This window comes from Vidua macroura, chromosome 1, assembly GCF_024509145.1.
Source record: "Vidua macroura isolate BioBank_ID:100142 chromosome 1, ASM2450914v1, whole genome shotgun sequence".
In the NCBI taxonomy this organism is placed as follows: domain Eukaryota; kingdom Metazoa; phylum Chordata; class Aves; order Passeriformes; family Viduidae; genus Vidua; species Vidua macroura.
This window is the reverse complement of record NC_071571.1, coordinates 12,148,053-12,170,302: the sequence shown is the minus strand read 5'-3', so window position 1 is coordinate 12,170,302 and position 22,250 is coordinate 12,148,053. Positions and strand designations below refer to the sequence as shown.

General features: G+C 39.3%; 1 long non-coding RNA gene across 3 annotated transcripts; it reads left to right on the top strand.

Moving 5' to 3' along the window:
• The first annotated feature begins 601 nt into the window (after positions 1-601).
• On the top strand, positions 602-20,179 carry LOC128809335 (uncharacterized). 3 transcript variants are annotated; one of them, XR_008437687.1, is made up of 6 exons: positions 602-1,034; positions 7,941-8,019; positions 10,592-10,742; positions 12,038-12,155; positions 13,385-15,593; positions 18,756-20,179. It is a non-coding gene; the product is annotated as an uncharacterized LOC128809335 (long non-coding RNA). The 3 variants fall into 3 exon arrangements; XR_008437689.1 differs by having other exon boundaries at positions 12,038-12,159; XR_008437688.1 differs by lacking the exon at positions 7,941-8,019.
• Positions 20,180-22,250: the final 2,071 nt, after the last annotated feature.

The following is a 22,250-nucleotide window of genomic DNA, read 5'->3' as shown; positions in this document are numbered from 1 at the left end:
CTATCTATTCATTTGGGCTGAGGTGTTTAATTTTAGGCAGTCAAGCTTCTTGTCTCAAGTCCTTTGTGCCTCAGATTATCTACTTCTAAAAGGGATATAATGTTCTGTGTTTATCTCCAAGCACTGACAGAAGGTTTACTTAATTTACATCAGCAAAGTACTTTGCAATCCAAGTAAAACGTACCCATTTAAATGCAATGCTTTATTACAAGACAGGAGTAAGTGCTACTGTCATTTATCCCGGTGTCAAATGGGACTAATCCCACAGAAAACCAAGAAATTGCACTTGGAAAAAGGCAGTGGAGAATCAAATATGTGATCCTCTTGGGTACAAAAAAAAAAAAAAAAAAAAAAAAAAAAAAAAAAAAAAATCGTAAGTTGGAAAGGATCTTTAAGATCTTTGCGTGTAAACGTCAATGCAGCACTGCCAAGCCCACCACTAAACCATGTCCCTGACAGACTCATCCACAGGTCTTCTAAATACCTCCAGGCACAGTGAATCCACCACGTCCCTGGGCAGCATGTTCTAGTGCTCCGCAATCCTCTTGGGGAAGAAATTTTTTCTACTTTCCAATCTAAAACTCCCCAGGTGCAACTTGAGGCCATTTCCCCTTGTCCTGTTGGTAGCTGCCTAGGAGAAGAGGCCAATCCCCACCTGTCTAGAACCTTTTATCAGGTGGTGATACAGAGCAATAAAGTCTCCCCCGAGCCTCCTTTTCTCCAGGCTGAGCCGCCCAGCTCCTCATAAGAGGGTGGTGTGCCCCAGACGCTTCCCCAGCTTCGCTGCCCTTCTCTGGGCACACCCCAGTGCCTCAGTGGAACCACAGAATTACATTTGCCCTCCTTGGCTCCCCGTTGCCCCCCCGAGAGCCCCGGGCCGTGGCTCGGTCCGTGAGGGACGCGGGTGCCCAGCGGGCCGGGGTGCTGGCCCTGCCGCCGTCCCGCCAGGCCCCGGCAGCGACCGCCCGGTGCCGTGACTGCTGACAGCTGAGGCTGAGCAGCTCCGGCAGCAGCAGAAATCCCCTGGCCTTACAGTAAGTCCTGTGACACGCTATCGTTTGACTGCATTAGCTCAAATGACGGGGATATAATTGACCAAGCGCTGCCTGGAGCCGTGACTCAGCCTGTGCCAGCCGGGCCCAGGGGCTCCCCAGGGAAAGCTGGTGGCTGTGCCGAGAGGGATGCTCCACACACGGGCAAAGCTGGGGGAGGAAAGCATTTATGAAACTGATTTCAAAACCAAAAGTGAGTGAGGGTCAGAAACGAGAGGCCAAAGTGAAGAAATATGGTAGGTCAACAGAAATAACAGGGTCAGAAGTTATTTCTGGCATCGTATCTGGCGACTGTGTTTGAACATTGGTGATTAACATATCAGTTATGCCTGAGTGTGATGCAAGAGGCTGGGTGAGTGGTTTGTCTGTGTGTTCAGCTCTCCAGCCTGTCCACTTTGTCCAGACAAAATCCCAACATAAAAGGCTTATCTTGCAAATTAGCCAGCAGAGTTATCCCAGGGGTTTATTTGTTTTAAGCTGTGGGCCCCAGGGACAGACACACCCATTTAAAAAAAAACCAAAACAACTACTGCCCTCTGCAATAGGAGTTTCTAACTTTTTTTTTCCCAAAAGTGGCCAAAAAAAATTGCAGTACATTATAGACTAGCACAGACCAACAATGAAGAAAACCCCGATCTGTCTCTGTTACAAGTTGGTTTAATGGCATAGTAGGACCCAGGTCTGTTATCTCTGTGCACAGTGGTTGTGGTGAATGGGGAAGTGTGAAATGAAATAAAAGTTGGTGAGAAGTTCAGAAGGAAAAGAGAGTTAGCAACACTCTGAAACACTGTCGGGGAAGTGAAAGCACAAACTGGTAAGTAGCAGTAAAAAGTCAGATTATGACATGGAAAAATAGAAAATAAAAGGAATTAAGAATTAGAGCATTTTGAAAGAATGAATGGGTCAAAAGAGATTGTTGCAGAATATAACTCTGGACCTAACCCTACACAAATGCATGTCTGTATTCGTAGTGAGGTGGGTGGCAGGGATAAGATACCTGACATATTTGCAGAACAGCTGGGGCCTTGCAGGATGTGCTGATTTTTTTGAGAGCTTTGCCTTCTCAGAACTGCTTAATAACTATAATTTGAAATAGTCAAGAACACATGATAGTGTGAATCATGGCTCCTGTGGCAAACCTGTGGTAAGAAGTTGTGCCAGCAGTAGTGCAACAGTTTATTAGAAGGTGAACATATCCTTTTCATCCAAAAAGGGACATAGCAAAGGCATTTTGAAGACTGAGAGTCCATTAATCAAAAGAATATGTTTCTGTTTGAAAAATAAAAATTCCTTCATGTACCCAAACACAAATTATCCACCTACTGCTTTGGGTCATTTCCACTAAACAAAGCTTTTTCTTCTTTGGAGAGACAGAATTAGCAATACTCAACTGTACACCACACCAAAAATATGTTATATCTTTAATTGCACAAATATTCCACTAATTTAAAGGAGGTGGCCTAAAGCACCGAAATTTGCTGTTCAACAGCTTGTCAAAGGCTTGGAAACACTTTATAAAGAAGAATAATTTCTGACTGAAGATTTCTGCAGATAGATGTAGAGGTCACATTCTTAGCTGGTATAAAAATGAGGTAAATCCAATTAGATTATTCTAATTTATGATCTTGAGACATTTTTGAGACAGTATCCTAATTGAAGCTTGAGATATTTTTCCCTTAAAGGCTTTCCTCCCATGAGACTTACAAAGTGATACATTTTTACTTTTTTACTTTTTATTTTTTACTTTAAAATCTATTATTTTACTGTTTTTAATTTTCAATCTTAAAAAAGTAAAAGAAAGAGATTCTTAATAGGTGAATCAAAGGTGGCATTTCTCACTCAAGGCCTGGGTAAAAGAACCAAGTACCAGGTCTTTCAAGATAGTTGAAACTTGAGATTATTTCCCTTTAAAGTTTCTAAGATTTTTTTGAGAAACAGTATTAAGAATGTAAACACTTATTTTTCCTATTTGAAAACATCCCTGTCAGAATGTTTTTTGTAACAATTCCTGGATTGCATTTCCTGATGACATAGGAAAAAAATTGCAGCTTTCTGTTTTAAGTTGTAACTTTTCTCTCGCCTTAATGAGTTGAAAATGTATTCTCTACCATATATAGGTATATAGAAGAGTTTAAATGTGAACCACAGCCGAGTTTTCAACCATATGAGCTAAGGCATAGGCAAGGATTTAAATCTGACTTCTGCATGAGGATTCCATCATTTGATGAACAGCAATAGCCAAACTGGTGGACTAAATCAAGTTTGATTTATGAATTTTAGCCCCAGTCTCTGCTCTGAGACATCAGGTTTTGGACCAGATTGTATCAGAGGGTTTGAAAAAGAAGTTGTTGCATTGCTTTTTAGTGAACTGCAGGGTGTTTACTTGCCCACCAACATTTAAACACAGAATGTAATAGCTATTCAAACAGAAGTCCAGAGGGTTGATTCCCCAGAGCCTTAATCAGCCTACAGGCAATTTTACACTAGTGCATTGTTTCATTGAGAGATACGAGTCAAATCACAGTGATGTCTAAAGTCTCCAGTTTCTGACCATAGTTTAAAAAAAGCAGAATCCAAACCATCTTTTCCAGTAAAGAATTCTTGCTCAAAATGGTTCCATTTCAGTCATAACTGTGGCATTTAGGAGGAAGGAATAGCCTTGCTGCTGAGATGCTATGAGGAGTGGGTTTGCTGTTATTCCTGTTTAATAGAGCTCTCATGCAATGCTTTTGGTCCCAGAGGATTTTCGTACTGTGTTTTCTGCCTGCCAGAATAGTGGGTACCAAATCACAGTCCATACAGTCTATCCAGAGAAACAGAAGGAGAGCCTAGACAGGTCAAAATATGTAAGGCTCTACCAAAATCACACCATACATATTGAGTGGAGGCCTGAGCTGCCATCAACAGCACAACACAAGCTTGCAACACTTTGGGAGGGAAGGAAAACAGCCACAACAGTTTAAAAATCCTGGTTCCTCTGTGGTCAGAAATGGTATGCTGGAACTTGAACTAGTATGCAACCACATTTAAACATAACTGTGGCTGGAATGGTTTGAATTCTAATGTGGACAGTACCTAAATTAGAAAATGCTTGGGAGAAGCTGCATGTAAATGTGCATAAGGAAGTATAAATGACTGGCACTAGTGTCACTTTCACTTTGGTAATTAAAGCAGCCTCAATAGTTTGAAAGCAAACAGGATTCAGAGAAGTGGAACTGGCTGCTGCTTTTAGCACAAGGATTCAGAGGCCCTCTAATTTTAACTCTTCATGAATGTAGCATCTGAGCAATTATTCTTATGAAATAGGGAAGAATCTTCCCATTCTCTCAATATAGGCAGCTCCAGCTGAGATGGTGTCATGTTCTGGTTTGGAAGCAGTCACGTTTCTCCACACCCATTCCTAGACAACAGACAATTTCTTCCTTATGAGATTTTTTTTTTCCACTGGGAGCAAAGCTCTTCAGTATTTGCAGAATACAGTGTAGGTGGGGGTCACTTCTCAGCTGTAAGTTAAAGGTCATTGTCATCTACTAGAGGGCAGTTGACCAGCAGCTGTGTGTTTTCAGCATCATAGTGTATCCTGCTGGATTGTTTTGTCTCCCATGGCAAGTGGCCTGAACCATTTGGTGAGCTGCAGCCTCCTTAGCTCATTGCCTAAAGCCCACTCCTGAGGCAGGATAACACATCACAGGACTATCAACTTCCAGAGAGGCTGATCCTTCTGGGCCTGACCAAGCTTAGGTGATAACAAAAGCAGGGGTTGGATCACTGCACCACCTTCCCTTGCTGCAGGTGTTTTCCAGTGTTGATAAACATGCTATAATGTCAATTTTTACACAAAATAATACCACTTGCTTTTCACAATAGGCCTACATACCTCTCAGTAAAATGTGCTGCTATATGCTTATGACATTTTTAGCAGGGTGTTAATAAGCATGCAGGTTGGCCTTGTCACTGCTTCTGAAATAAATTAAGGTTTCTTTTGTCAAAGCTTTTAATAGACTTTTGGATTGGAAAAGTGCCGAGATGGTCACAGGATCGCATGACTCAGAGGGCTACTGATATTTAAAAGTGTTTTAAAAGCTTAAAACAATAAAAATAGCTCTACTGTGTCATTTTTAATAGATATAAATGTGTGTTACACAATTCAGACCCAGAAACTCCTTTCAGTAATGAACAAAGATCATCATCATAGCTGACATTTCTGAAATGTTTGAAAAGTAAGTTCAAGGTCATGTTTGAATGCAAACATGTTACACACAGTAATTATCATGAGTTTGTTATATTTACTGGCACAAAGTATTCCGAGAGTCATATATCAAGTAAACTAATGGTCTATTATTGAGCAAAGTTTAACATCAAGCAATGTGCTATGAATTTTAAAGTATTTTTTAATGTCAGACACAGAAACTGTAATGAGAAAAGTATTTTGATTACAGATTTACGAAAGGAGAGAAGAGGGAAGGGGGGAAGGAGAGTAGAGGGAAAATTTCTTTAAAAAACAAAACACAAGACAACATTTTCTAAATGGATAGCATTTAGACCCTGCTGTGAGCTAACAGGATGGGATCAATGGAAGTGAATTAAATTGTGTTATGCATATTAATATCTTGAATTTCCCAAGGCAGGTGAAACTCTTTCCTGTTCATTTCCAAGCTTGTACATTCTGACCCAGTGTCAAACTGAAACCGGAAAGCTGAAAGTGCTCTCAGCCTCTCCAGGAGACCTCTGTGAGTAATGTACAGGTCTCATCTCTTGACACAGGATCCCTTTGCTGGAGGCGGTTTCAGTATTAATCAGTCTGTCTGTCGCTAGGGGCTACAACCTGCTAACAAAACCCTCAGACTTCTCCCTGATTCATTGCACTCCATGCTCTAATTTTACAGGGGTTTCATTTAAGTAATGTAGTTGCCCCCAAGATTTTTTTTTAAGAAATATTTTTTTGCCAAAAATATTTATTGATACCATGATCTTTTCGTACTACTTGTTTCATATTTGTACTGTGCTAAAATCTTGGCTTGCCTGTTTTTTAAAATCCCTGGGAAAACACTTCTGATGTCACAGTGGGGACAAATCCTGGACAATTGTCCAGGAAGACACATTAACATCTGTGCTGGTGGCACAGCAATACCTTCCAATAAATTGAGTGGGAATTGGGTTCAGGGCCATATTTGTTCAAGGCATCTCTGGAGGCAAAGCAACCACATGGATTTCATCACTTCATATTGGTGTGGCCCCAACACACAAAGTTCCCAGAGATGAAATTCACTTAAAAAAAAAAAAATCTAATTAGGTGCTTAACCAAAATGGCATTACTGTGGCTATTAGAGATAAGTGAAAGGGGTAAGATTCAGACCTGAAGGGCTAACCCACATGAGAAAAATAAGAGATGTGATTTAGATGTCTCCATAAGTTGAACTCAAAGTTGAGCTCAGCAGGGAAGAGAAAATGCAGTGGTGGGATCCAGTAGCTCCATGAAGGAATTAGACACAATGCTAAGACCCAGAAAATAATCTTGAAAGGTGTAATTCAGCAAAGCATATCACCACTGTTCAGATATTTTCCTTGGCCAAGCACAGGCTGTCAAATGGGAAGCTATAGAAATCACAGAGAAAGATGTTAACCTCCAAATAAAGAGAGAAATATATTTTCTGCCTAAAAGATGTAATTGGCATTTGATGCAATCAATAGTTTTCACCTTCTGAGTGCCCATCTAGTGAAAGGATCTATTTATGGGTTGTTACTATCTTCATTATTTCAAAAGTCCTGGGAATGACCACTACAATCACTGTAACAGTCCTCAGCCTTCTTCCTGTGACAGTTTTCATTGGCAAGTCTCAACATTCTCTACAAGAGAAGTCAAAATCATTACTGTCATCTTATAAACAGGATACGTAAGGCAGAAGAGGGACAGAGGGGGCAAGATCTCTCCTGAGGACTCAGACACAAGCCCGCACAGTCCAAGGCCAGTGGTCAGCTGTGCGGGTTCCTAATCCATTCCCTCTGCTCATCTGTGTTTGGTCTCTGGTGTTTTTTTAAGGTCTATACACATAAATGTAGCACTGATACAGAATTGATAGAGTTCAGGATAGATCATTGACATTGTTTCACTCCTGTCATGTTCAAATATTTTTTGTTCCCCACCCAAAATTACTTTAGAGACAAACAAGTTTGAATAACTCTAGGAGCACCTGTGTCTACTTAAAACCATTTCCTTATGCAAAGCCACTCCCAAGCATAGTGGCATATATAACATTTTTTAAGCAGAGCATTGAAGTCAGTGGTTGTGACTGGAATTTATCTGCAAAGATATTGCAATACTTGGACATGTTGGGAAAGACTTTTTAAAATTCCACTTACTGAAACTATGGGAAAAGAATGTAATTTATATGCCATTTTTAAAAAAATATATAATTCTAGCCCTGGTTTAGGAAATAAAACCAGGAGAATGTGAGCTTAGAAACTCTGAAAATGGGATTAATTAAAAGATTCCATCATATTTTCACTTTTGCTTATTTGTATACTTTTTATAAGACTTCTTGTTTTAGGAAATTTTGCTTTTCATTTTTGATGACTTAGCAGTAGTGACTGTTTAGATCCAGAGAGGAGTTTTTTGCTCCAGAGAGGAGTTTTCATATTTCTTATGGGAGACTCATGGAGAATTATGGATCTGGGAGATAAAAGCATGCTGGGAGCAGATTTCCTGGGCACAAGACGTTTATGGTGACTGAAAGGGTTGACTGAAAGGTGCAGGGCTTTCATTAGCCTGTGTCCAGATTTCTGTGCCTAACTCTGGTAACAAACCCACCACGCAGCTCTGGGAGACAAAGCAAGGGGGCTGAGGCCCAAGGCAAAGCACTAATGGGGGCATGTGTCTGTTTTGAACAGTTGCTGGAAGATTTCCCAGAGACAGAAGGATAAACTCTAAGCCAGGATACAACTCTTTTGAAAACCTGTGGCCTAACTGGTAATTCTTAAATATTATCCCCAGTTCTGTGCCTCTAAAAAGCTGTTTCTCTTCTACCTCACACACAGAGAGGAGCATATCAATACACTCTTCAGAGGAGATGGATGGAGGGCTTAATTCACTTTGCAAATCTATGGAAGCAGCACTTTAGCACTTTGGCACAAACCGCCTCTGACACTGAAAATTAGTAAAAGAAAAGAAGTGGTGAAAATGCCAGGAGCGGGAGGACTTCATTTTTCTCTTGTTTAAAATGTCATCTGTTATCTGCAACAATCAATGCACAGAGACAACTTCCCATACCATAATGATTTACAGTATGTTTATAGGCACAGATAGAAGTAATCACAGGGTTAGGCGAGTGTCTCTTGGTGAATTCTTCAAGCCTCAGAAGTGCTTAGTTCTGCAGTTCCCTCTTCCCAGGAATGCAGGGGAGATCAGCATGGAGAGCTGTGCAATTTCTGCCTCTCCATACCCAGACCATAAAATCTGCAGCCTATCTGGCTTCAGCTGTGTATAAACATACCCCATGATCACATGCCTGTGACTTTAAAAAAAAATATTGTCTTTGCCTCTGAAGAAAAGGCAATAAATATTTTTCACTCTTTTCATATCTAAACAAATATGTACGAAAGGAAGTACATTCATAGTCTTGGTGCTAGATTTAATGTTTTAAGCTTTCCATTGTTTGGAATTTCCTGTTTAATGCCTTGGGAAAAAAAATTCCATTACTGATTTTTGTCCTTTCCCAGTGAGAACTCATTGTCCAAATCTTTTAAATGGTGCTGAGATGAATGAGTCCAAGTTTATTCATTTCCTTTGTGTCCACCAGAATTTGGGATACTGCTGGATACAATATCTTCTTTGCCCCCAGAATTCCTGTTTAATATTCCTTAGCAACAGAACCTTGGATGTCTTGCTGGCTTTTGTAGCCACAGAGATCCACAGACATCACGTGCTCTTTTCCATCCAGTATTCCATGTGAAGCAGGGAAGTGTTAAACTCCCGTTCTATGGATGACAAAGTAAAATAAAAACATCTCAGCACTTAATACTTCTGAGAAGTTTTAATCTGAAGTTCAGTGCACAGAGGTAGAGTAAGGAACGAGTGTCAGGGTTTCATATCTTGGGCCAGAGCCACAGTAACTTATTTGTCCTTCTTGTCAGCGTGTGAGTGATGGCTTTTAATAAATAAAATGATTCCTGCATCTTGAGGCCACTCCCCTTCACATTACCACTGTGGTTTTCCACAGGAGTTACTCATACTGTCCCCACAGCAGCTGCTACCAAACTCCACCTCATCCAAGTGAAAGGTGTGGTGTTTGTCTCATGTTCAAAATTAGAGCTGGTCAAAAATTTTCAGTTGTTTTTTTTGTTTTGTTTTTTTTTTTCTTTAATAAAGATGCTCTCTAATCTTACAAGTCCTAATTCTTACAAAAATTCAATTTCATTCTTTTCATGAAAAAGTTGAAGAAACCCAATCTTTTCATCTTTTACCCTCTGAAAGCATTGAAAACTTTCCAAACCCAAATCAGCTAAAGCCTTTAAGTCCAAGTCTTACACACTCACAGGTATTCTAACTATTCTTTTTCTAACAAGCTCCTGCTCAGAGGCTGTCATCTCTTGCATAACACCCCCAAAGCCTGGTATATTGTGAATATTATAGAGCATACAGTAGGTTAGTTAGATCATGGGTTAATTTATTCAAGTGGTTCCATTTTACACACTCAGTGGTTCCCTTAAAAATGAAACATATGCTTTTGGCCCTTGGCATTTTCACAGTGCTCACTTGCCAGTTCAGTATTTATTTATTCCCAGATTTGCTACTTTCTTGGAGGGTGACCTTGAACAAACACTTTCATTTGTCCATATTTTACCACCATTTCCTCTTTTTCTGTTTTCAGGAGCTTCACAGCAAGTGTTATCCAATAAAGGGGCAATCTGATTTTTGAATTTAAGAAAACTACCACAGTGAAGCAAAAAAGTATTTTCATGCCATTAAGGCAGAATAATATGAGTAATAAATAGTAAATAAGTGGCATGACCTGAGTTATAAATTTCAAGGTCCTGCCCTCTGCTTGTTTTACTACTCTGTGCTGCTTTTGAACAGATTCTCAAATATCCTCCCAAAATAGACCATATAAACACAACTCATAAAAATCAGAGAAAAGACTATAAGCTCATGCAATATAAAAATAAGGGTTAATTCACAACTATAGATGGCATTTCAGCTCTGTTTGTATGGTACTCAGCATATACTCACTAATAAAATCTAACTTGATGCTTTATGGCAGTAGTGATGTTCCTAGAAATCCTTAGCATAGTAACATTTTGGAAAACAACCCTCTACGTGAGGGGATCAGTCATTTTCCTTCTGCAACAGTGAAAGCTTCAGGGCTTCAAACGGATAAACGCTGCAATTTGAGCTTTGTGAGTCATACTTAACAAGGCAGATGTGTGCCGAGAATTAGCAGTCCATAATGCATGTGTGTTCCTTGTCTCTGGTTAAATTACGTAAGACAAATCAGGCAGAAAATGCAAAGACTTGCACAGCAATGCATTTCTCTTTGTTCCAGGACACAGGGGTCGCTCCGGTGATGGCTGCATGGGGAAGGCTGCAGTGGAAGAGAGGAGCCACTCGCACATGACGGTGCAAAGAGGGATACGAAGCCTCCCTGACACAGGGACAAGGATGAGCCCGGGGGCAGCTTAGAAATTGACTGTTAGGTCAGACTGAACTCTGAGCCTGTAAATCACTGCTTCTGTGAACCCTATTCAAATACATAGTTTCTTTGAAGTCAACAGCTGGTATGAAAAAAAGAAATCAAATTAATGACATTACTTACCTGCATAAAAGCCATATTCATCTGAAGGAGAGAAATAAAGCTCTGCACACAGCAGAGGAACATCCTTTTGCTCGATACAATCATTCCTGACTCTTTCAAAACCACGTTTCGCATTTTGCTTTACCTCTTTGTCACCTTCATTTCATCCTTGATCCTGAACTTTTCTCAGCTCCTATTTTTCCTGCATCTATTAATCTACTTCAGACACTCCCTGTGACTGTCACCTTTGTTTAAATTCCCATGTATATCACTCTTCCCTCACCTTGACTGCTGCTCTTTCTTTTTCTACAACATCCACAAACTCCAGCACACAGTATTTGTAAAATAATGCTGCCTGATTTCTAGGATATTCAGAAAGCTCTGCTCATCCTACTCTCAAATAATTCCACATACCTCTGTATCAATTTCAAATTGCCTGTCCCACTGCACACCTACTGCCCAGTTTAGAATTTTCATTCCCATATTGCAACCCATTTCCTTCCTCAATAAATTTTTTTAAAATGAAAAGTCACTATTGTTTAGAAAATTCAGTTCCACCCAGAATAGCTTTTCTGTTTATTTCTCCCTCGTTGAATTTTGGAGCCAAATTCATATCTTCTGTAGTATTTCTTTTGAAGGCAGTGAAACTCTGTCCATTTGCTACTATTTTGCCCCATGGAGTTAAATCTGGCATTCTTAAATGACAGAAAAATGAAACAACATATTTTATAACCTTTGATTTCACTTTCTGAAATTCTGTATTTATTTTGTAAAAATCTATTGCATATAATGACTTACTCTATCAAGTGCTTTATAAAAGACATACAGATATAGATATATAAAATAGTTGAAATCAAATTGCCCCGTATCTCTGCTCCTGTAAATCCCTGTGCTATCTTTGAATATATGGTACGTCTTAATCATGGAATCACAGCTGAATACTAAATATTTGTACATGTAAGCCCCAAGGAATGCTAAAATTCTTTTTTCCTTTTCAACTAGGTATGCTATTAATTAATGCATAGCAAAATGATTAAAAGCATTTTTCAAATAATGAACAATACAGAGACAGACAAGTTAATTGATTGATTGGTGTATGAGCAGGGTCCTAATGGATTAGCATTTGCATATTAACACAGATGCAATCTCTCTCTCTCTTAATGAGCTGCTTGCCACATTTTGTCTTCTTTTAAGCAGCAGTGAGAATGATAAAACAAACCCACTGGATTGCTCTCTCTCAAGAGACCAAAAGACAAACTTTAAAAGAGGCCTTTCTCCAGCGCTGATTTATAGAAACCCTCTGCACATCTATTTGGTAGGTATGTGGGGACAATCACTCTTTATCTCAAGTTACTTGTGAAAGGAGCCATTCTGAAAATCATGGAAAATTAAAGCTTCTGCTTATAAGATGCTCATAACATAATTTTCCCCACAATGATCTGGCATTTGCCACAGCTGTAAGGTTTTGCTGTATGGCAAGATGGAGTGGGATGTCACTGGCCAGCTCATTCCATCTGTGGTCTTTCCATTGCCATTGGCAGCTGGACTGTGCACATCCATCTGATTCAGCAGTTCACAGGGAAAGGATCTGAATAATTTCAGGTAGGTAGATGGTAATTTTTAGTCACTGGACTCATTGAGAAGGATTTCAAACCTTCCAGCATCTCCCATACTCCAGGACTAGATGTAGGTAGTGTAATGAAGATAAAAGCAGTGAATGCATCTCCCACCAGGAGCTTTACCACAATAGCATGGCAAATCTGTTGTCTTGTTTATTCAAGCATATATCAAAAGAAAAAAAAAAAAAAAAAGAAAAAAACTCAGGTGATTTGGTTGTGTACAAATTCTAAGTACTGCTGTCACCAGGTAAATCTGTGTGACTTTAGGTGCACTATTGTGCATGACAGGACACAAAGATTTCTTTGATACCATCCATACCTACCAGTGTGTATATATCTGTGACCATGTGTTGTAGCCGAGTTATCTGGCAATCTGAGTGACTTCTGGGGCCCACATTCACATCACAATAAGGAACTGCATTGTGCCATCTAAGAAAGTACTTGAAGCCATCTCAGAGATCTGTAATACACCCCTGGTTTGAGCCCTGTAGACATGCCCTTTGAGTTCTTGGCCCACAGCCTTTATTAGAGTCAATTGGCATAGCCGTGCTACAGTCATTTCCCTGTTTACATAGGATGAGGATCTGGTGCATTATGTATTTTGGCCATGGAGTACAGCTCTGCCTTCTGCTCAGCTGGCTGGCTGTGAAGCCTGCAGTTGCTGGGTTTTGAACTCAGCATTCAGGCTTGGGCTGGGTGACACTGCAAAGCCTCCGCACTCAGGCAAGTTTCCAAAGCTTCCAGGAAACCCGTGTGACCTCCTGCTACCTGATTTTCTCTGATTGTTTCACTTAACTCTGATGGCTACTGGGATCAACATTTACTGGGTGCTCAGAAAGACTCATCCAGGTCCTAGAGGAGCTGGTGCACCAGCAGTGAAGGGGACACCGGCACCCAGGCACTGAGGTGATGTGCTGTTTTGCAGGGGAGATTGCCACACCATGAACCAGAGGCACATTTGGGTGTCCAAATGCAGCCATGAAGAGACTTTGCTGCTGTCTTGATTGACATTGTTCATAAGATGTGAAGAGAAGAGTATTTCCATGAGGGAAGTACAGATACAGTTTAAAGCAACCTATAAAAATAGACTTATAAATGGTTTTAAGTCCCTGTTTGAGTAAGATAGATAATTAGTCCACTTACGTAGGGTTCTTTTACTGTTTCTCTCAAGTGGGTAGTCTTAAATAACTTGTAATCTTATTTATATTAGTTTAACACAGAATGTGGGACTGATCTTTTTTCATTGTATGAATGCTTTTTTAGGTTACATCAACCTGCTCTAGTAATTTCAATTTTGAAAGAAATTTTTAAAAACACTAATTATTATTCTGTTTATGCTATGAATTATTATTACAGGTTGCGTGTTCATTATTAATGAAGTCCATCAAGGAATTCTAGAAATCAGTGTTGAAGCATTATGTTACTGTAGTAGTGTCTGGTGGTATCTGTCATATTTTTCATGGAAAAAAATATTCCAGGCATGTGTAGCACTCTATCTATCACCTGTCTATCTGGGCATGATAAATGCAGCAAAAAACCCCAAAGCATTGACATTGATATGAGTTTTCCATTGACTTCTATCAAACAAGAAATAGACCCAGTTCAGGGGCCTGGCCAAGGTTTCTACTTGTAATAACTATTTTAAGCCTTTTTTCTTTTTCCACACAAAGTTATTATTTTATGGAAAGAAATATAAACAGAAATGAAATGCCACATATATCCAATATAAAAATTAAAAACCAAAGCAGGAAAACTATCATCTACAACCTTCTTTGCTTTAATTTTCTAATCTGCCTAAGGAGCTACTGAAATAATTGGGGCCTTTAAGATTTTGATAAAATCTTTTTTTTTCACAATTCTGCAAAGCTGAAAAAGGCATAACAACTACGGCCAATATTTGTATACTTGTCTATTCCTCTCTCTTTGTGTTTGACCCGCTTTAATGTAAAATATTTCTGACTGTGCAGTTAGCCAGAAAACCAAAAATAGGAAATACTACTCCAGCTCGGTTTGCTAAGGTGCTAAAAAGGCTTGTGGATAAATTCACAGAGTGTGTAATGCATCTGTGATTCTGCCACTTCACAGCCCCTTCCCTCTCCCCAGCCTCCCCCATGCCTCTACTGCATCTGTGCATAATCAGGGAGAACAGAAACCTTTCTTTTACACGGTCTTATCTCAATATCCTTTGTTCATGCAAAGCAGCAGCTCATGAATGCCAGTTGCTTTGCTCTTCCTCTGTCTCACAAAGGTTGTGGTTTTTCAGTTCCAAGGGGAGAAACCTATCATTCCCAAACAATTGAAGAGATTTGTATCTGAACCTAAATAAACAAAAGCTGTCCCTAGGGGACATGGAAAATGTTTTTCTCTAGAGAAGCAGTTCCTTCAGGTGCCCCAAGTCCCTGGGGCCATGCTGCAGCTCCTGCCGAGGTCCACCCTGCAGCCAGTGCTAGATGAAAGGAAGGCACATCTTGGGCTGAAGGGAAGGAGTGCAAGGTACCAGGGGCTACTGCTCCTTCTGGGGCACATGGCAGGAGGTGTCTGGGGCTGAGGCAGAGAATGGGAGGCAGGAAATCCTTCCCCCACCAACCCCGAGTGCTGGGAACCCCAGGGTGCTGCCCATCCTCCCCAGGCTGTCCCAAAGGATCAGGGCATGAGGGGAAGAACAAAGGGCAGCTAGAGGGACAGTCACACTAGGATTTGGAGCTGGTGGACAGAGTCTTCAAGGACAGAAGAAGAGCTGTGTAAACCAATGAAGCTAACTGTTCACCTTCACAAAGGTAAAAGGCAATTTTGAAGGCTTGCCTAAGAACCTCACCCTTACACAGATCTCTGATAATACCCTCTCCCATCCTTAAACCTTTCCTCCAGTCAACTTTAACTCTCCCCGTCTTTATCTTCAACCTACAACCTAATTCTTTGCCTTTCTACTTGACAAATCTTGTTTCTCATGGTGTCTTTTCCCTCTTCTCAGAACTTTTAGTTCTGCAGAGGACAACACACCTGCTTTGATCCACTACTCTCAGAATTCAGAAGTTATATCAAGATAGAAGGGATCCATAAGAATCACCAAGTTCAATGCCCTGCTATCCACAGGACAATTGTTTCTATGTCTGTTCCCTACAGCAATTTAAATGGTGATGTTATTTAACATTATGTCATTTAAACATCATGTTTAAATTATGTTTAAATAACAGGGAATGATGCTATTCCCTGTTGTGTGTCTTGCAAGACACAAGAAGGGGTACATGCTTTTTAGCTGGTGTGATTCCTCTCCAGGGACAATTACATCTCATAGAATCATAGATTATGCTGAGTTGGAAGAGATCCATAAGGACCATCTAATCCAACCTCTGTACAACTCTTGGTCCAGGATGCTCCAAGAATCTCACTAAGTACTTGAGAGCATTGTCCAAACATTTTTTTGAATTCTGCCAGTCTTGGTGCTGTTACCACTTCCCTGAGGAGCCTGTTCCAGTGCCCAAGCACCCTCTGGGTGAAGAACATTTTCCTGATATCCAACCTAAACCTTCCCCAGTACAACATTGGACCATTTCATTGCATTCTGTCGCTGGTCACCACAGAGAAAAGATCAGTGCCTGCCTGCCCCTCTGCTTTCTCTTGTGACGATGTTGAAGACTGCAATGAGGTCTCCCCTCAGTTTCTTCTTCTCCAGGCAGAACAAGCCATGTCCTCAGCTGATCCTCTTTTCAGCTGCATTTTGTAGCCAAAGAAATTCAGAATGAAACACTATGTAGGCATGAATAAGCATAGATTTACTGAATTAAATTTTATATTCACTCTAAGGTAGTCTAGGCCAGAAGGTACTAAACACTTGGGGAGCCTCTGTCAAACAAATTTAATGCAAATGTATGAGCTTATATCCTATCCTCTAATTAGAAACCTAATTACATCTACAGGCCATGGGTCACAATTTGTGTAATTTCTTTTCACTGTAAAGCATTCAGGACATTTGCAAGAGACTTTGTGCTGGAACCCTTCAAGTAAAACAATGTGTTTTCAGCATATTCACTGAGAAGAAGGCAGAACCATAAAAAATATAATCATGCAACATCCAATAACATCATTGCAGATGGAAAATAGGAGTTATTAAATAAAACTCAGAAATGGGTGACACAATTGTCAACAACTTGTTCTTGCAGGGAACATTCACAGCTGGTGTAACTGCACTGATTCCTGCAGTGATACTGACTGCAATGACCTGGAAATGTATCCTTCCAGTATGATGGTCTTCACTTTTGAGGGGATATTTTGCTGTCCTTTTATGTACCTCATTACAGCCTATTTCATCTGACTCATATCCTCCATGTCATGGCATTATTGCACCATCAGTTAGTGAGACAGACACTCATCATCTCAAAATGCTCATCAAAACTCTTGCTTCTTTGTGAGAAGCAAACTGAATTGCCAGCAACAAGAACAGACTTGATAAGAGGAGCTGGCCTTTTGCTCCTCTCCTAGTGCTTATATTTTGATAGGCAATATGTCAGGAATAATTAGACAGTTTGGTTTATTTTGCATCAGCTTTTTTTTCCCCCAATAAAATAGAAATAGAAAGTAGTCTGCAAGAAACAGACATTTCAGACAGAACCATTTCACCAAGATGTATGAAGCAGAGAGGTCTTTTATAATGCCAAAATCTGTTTTAAATGTAAACATTGCTTACATTTGAATATGAACACTCACAGAAATGAGATATGAGAAACGTGTGATTTGGCTCCTGTGGAACTCCTGAGTTTTCTGTGACTGGCATTTCTCCCTGGGGTAATTTATAAACTAATATTCCCTGTTGCGAGAACATTGGCAGGCTTGCAGAGAGAATAGCTCCAATTTTCACTCTAACATATCTGGCTTGCATCCAGAAATTGCAGAAAGAATTTGCCACAAAAGTGAGAAAAAAGGGAAATTCTTATAATGTACACTATTAATGACACTATTAAAAAATAAAATAAAAGTCATAATTTGAGAAAAGGTAGATCAAGACACTACACAGAAAAATAAAGATGCAGAATATGGATTAGCAAGGTGAATTTTTTTTTTTTTATTACAAGCAAATATAATTTATAAATTGTACAAAAAATATAAAGAAAACTACATAAATAAGAACACCTTGCTAGCACACAACACTAAGTGGACACTGGAAGCTGCACAGATTCCCTTCTTAAGCACTGGAGTTTTTTGATCTAGGTCAAAGGTTCCATGAGCTACATGAATCAACAGATGTAGTAGGTTTGAAAATGTACACTGAACCTCTTTGGAACTTCTTAAAATAGAGCAACTGCTGAAACAAGATACAGCAGCGTTGTCGGCTGCCTAGACACCGTTCTATTTTAATAAGTGTCATGGATGCTTTGGGGCATATCAAAAATAAATGGCAGTAAGTAGGTAGGAAGCCAAGCAGTCTGTGACTTCCAGCAGAATTGCAATGCAAATAAACTCCAGTGAAGTCTTTCACAACCTCTCCAGGGTTATCTCTACACCATTGTTTCCAGTCAACAATTTATAAACTTGGATTTGCTGATTATCCTTGTCTGGACAATAGACTGCAGCTGCTAATGCTTTATATAATGTCAGAGTTTGACAAGTGATTAACAGTCTAAACTAACTAATTTCACCTTTACGAAGGTACTGCAGTCAGTGTCCATTAAAACCTTTGATTTTCTTCTATCGGTTTTTACCTCTGTGCAGTTTCACTGACTTCAAAGAAGATGAATACCATTTGTTCTAGAAAATGTGAGAAAAGAAAATTAGGGCCAAGAGATTTAAAATGTAGGCAAAAAGAGCCTTCCAAAATCCTAAGCAAGTTTCAGAAAAATCCTATGAATGAGGGGAAACATCATAATACATCAGGCATTGTCCCCAACTTCTGCCCTTCCCCTCTTGTCTTACCTAATTTTTATTTTCAAATATAATTGAATATTTCAAATAACAGAAATATAGTTAGGCAGTTATATTCACGACTAGACTTGTTTGCCAAATTGTATGAAAAATTAGCTTTTTCTTATTACTTTAACTCCATCAAATTATTGTTTTTTAATCCTCAAATTGTCTATATAATGGAAAATTAATAAATTATTTATACATTATTACAGCAGCCACATGAAACTCTTAGTGTATGAACAAGTGCATGTGAAAAAGATTTTGGACAAGAAGAAAGCACTAAGAATACCAGAGAAAATGCATACTTTTAGAGAAAGTCTTTAGATAATAGTGAGATGCAATAAGAACATTCAAACCCCCTTGTGTGTTCGCATTAACACTGTTTTGTTTTTATTCAGGAGATTGTCAACCGGCGACACCCTGGAGGAGAGTTAAACACGTGGACAGAACTTCTGTGTGGAACGTTTTGTTTCCAGCTATGTACATGAAAGGCATTTTTGAGAAGAAAGTTGCTGCAGTCACAGCCTAGCAAAGCAAACTTACTAATTAACTGCAGGCTGCACCACTTGCACTTAGCTACGTGCCCAGGCTGACAACACCGCCTTCAGTGCCGGTTTGCAAACAAATTTAAATATTCAGTGCACAGCTTCTGGGAAAAAGGCCATCTTTCTTCATGCTGTAGCTTTGGGATGTAACATTTATTAGTGACTTATGCTTATTTCCACTGGCTTTGTGATGCCAGGAGAGTTAGCAGCAGGCTGAATCCTCTAGTTGTATACACCCAGTAGGAACAGAGAGGGGAAGGAGCTACCATGGGGGATGGAGCAGAGGGAGGAATGTGGAGATGCCTGTGTAATGCTGGTTGGCAGTATGGCTGTCTGGAAAAGCAAAATCTCCTTTGTGGCATATGCAGAGGTTTAAAATCTGTTTATACTGTGTGTCAGAATGTAAATTATTTCTATTAAAAAAGTACACCAAAAGTAAGTAAAAGCAAAGAATATCTCCACCAAGTGTCTGATAACCAGCCTCAACATCTTTTGGTCTTCTCTGTGTCTCCTTCAGCCAATTGGCCATTCCTTTTCTGCCAGGCTCACAACTTTGATCCTCTGCTAAGTGAACTCCCCCTCCCTTGTCCTTTTTTCCTGCCTTCCTGGAAAAAGGATGCCTTTTCTTTTTTGTTGGTCCCTCAGTCTGAGGAATAGCTGCACTTAATTTGAGAGGGAAATGTTGAAAGCTTTTGTCAGACTGTTTATTGTGAACTCTTGGAGATGACTGGTGTTAGCTTTATGCAGCATCAAGGGTTCACTACTTCAGGCAAATAATGTATTTCTTCCCCTTTTAAAACACTGTTCCTAAAAAGGTTTCTTGCTCAACTTGTATAAACCTTAGAATAGCAACTCCAACTTGATAGAAAGCATCAAATCAAGTCTCTATATCTGATAGAGAAAAAAAAAATAAAATAAACCCAGGTTATAGTATACACTTGTAGAGAAATCTGACCTTATTACTGGATAAATAATGTTCATCCTCACTTGGGATTGCCATAGTTTAAATCTCTGGACAATGAAGAGAAATAATTTACAGACGCACAGCCTTTTTACTAAAGAACAAGTTTCCAGAGATTTTCCCAAGGCTGACCTAAAGTAATCAATTTGCAGTTCTGACTTCATAATATGACTTGTGATTCCTCTAATGCATGTGCTCTCTCCTGCAAGTGTGCTCCAGCTGGTTTATACTCACCATGACTGAATTCGTGCTTCCTAATAAAATTTCTGAGGGAGTGTGCTGTGGTGTTACAATGTACTTGAAGTGATAAATGAAGTGATCCTGACGGAGTGTAAGCTACAAGATGACAAGTGGTGTGTCTATAAATGTAAGGTATCATTATATGCTCTCCTAGGCCATGGAGACCATTTCTGCTCTTTAGTGTCTAATATAATTTGACTCTTAATTTCCTCTGCAGAAGAGACTAAGCTGGAAACAACTCCTACTTCTACCTCTAACACCTTCTGAAAGCATTTGATGCATGAATTAGTTTATTCCGTATCATAATTAATCATTTTCTCTCTCACTTTAAAAATGTACAGTGTCATTTACATTGCACATGTTCATTTACTATTTACACCAATTTACTATGAACATGCCACTGCCTACCAAGAAGATGTTAAGTTTTCCAATCCACACTTGAATCTGCACTATGAAGCAAAGAAATGCACATAATTGACATTGCTGACAATGTGGGAATTTTAGGTGCTCACCTTGAATCAGCTTGAAAAAACCCACATGATTTTGAGGATAGGATTGTCAGTAAAAGTCATTATTGTCAGACCACACTGCTATTTATACTATCCATGCACATACGGCACAGGTTCATGATGCTGCTTCTGCTCTGTCACGGTCATTACAGACTTCATCAAAAGCACCATCCTTCTATATTCTCTTTAGAGTGATGGTAATCAAGATGAAAGACAGCTAAAAAGGGCAGGAGCCCTTCTATGAAGATCCTTGATTTGAAAGTATGATAAAAATTTTCATCTTAAGAAAAGAATATTAAAATCAATAAAATGGATGAAAGAACAGAATCATATTTGATGATAGGCTGAATTTGATGCTGAAAAATGCTGCAATGAAAGGATCTAATCATCAAGTAAGGTTAGTCCAGTTAATTTAAAAAAAAACAAACAAAACAAACAACCAACCAGACATAAAAAATTCCAATGGGTCTGCTATCTTGTTTTTCCTTTTTTAACACACACTGAAAAAAATGTCTCAAGAGACTGCCCATAGTACTAATAATATACCACACCAAGCTAGCAGGAGACAATACATTGAATGGCCAATCTATCCCTCTTAAAGAATATTAGACAGATACATAGAAGGACTGAAACGATCATGTTAGGTACTATCTACAGAAGAAAAGACTCTGGCTCCATCCAGGCATTCATTTTGGGTTTGAGACTGGTTGTCACCAGATCACTGAGAAAATGGCAGAAGACCCTCCAGCAAACATGTGGATATAACTTGTCTCTTCTGTCAGGTATCAACTGGTTGTGTCCAGCACTTTTGTCATTGAGCCCTGGAGCACAAGATTTGATGGCCATTTCAATGAGTTTAATTGCATTGTTTGTATAACTGCAGGTACCACTGGGATTATTCAGTCTTGCTATGAATCTTCATTGGCCTCACTTCCTCTGAGAATGAACTCTATCACCTAATAAAACACTGTAGAACAAAAAGTGTTTCCTTATAACGGTTTCTGACTTGCACTTTCATTTTTCTTCCTTTTCTCTATGTATCAGAGAAAAGGGATATTCCCCTTCTTCCATTTCAATAGCAGTCAACATTCTATGTACTTTTGATATGTTTGCTCAATTCCTCTCCTTTCTAAATCAAATAATTTCATCTTTTGAAACTCTCCTCCTTAGAGTTCTTTTTGTTCACTGCCATTATCTTTCTCTGATCACAATAATATATGATGTGTAAATTCAAGACTTGATACTGCAAGATCCCTAACACTGCTTGTCACTCACCAGATAATTAATTTAAAGCATAGAAATATTCCCTCTGCTCTCAGTGGGAATTTTTGTGTAATTTAATAAATATTTAGAAGACATTGCTGCTGGATGCTGCCAAATACATGTTTGTGCCTACAACCAAAGAACTACATGCAGTTTTATTAATCACCCCAGAAGGACAATCTATGTAGCTATTGATTTCAGCAATGTATTCATATGCTTAAAAATAGGCCCACAGTTAAGCTTTTGCTTCTTCAGATTAATGCCAATCTGCATGTGTTTGCTCCTAGAAGACCACACACTTACTACTATCTGAACACACAATGAAAATAATCTGCATGGAAACAAAAAGAGATGCTGGGGGAAAAATGAAATGAA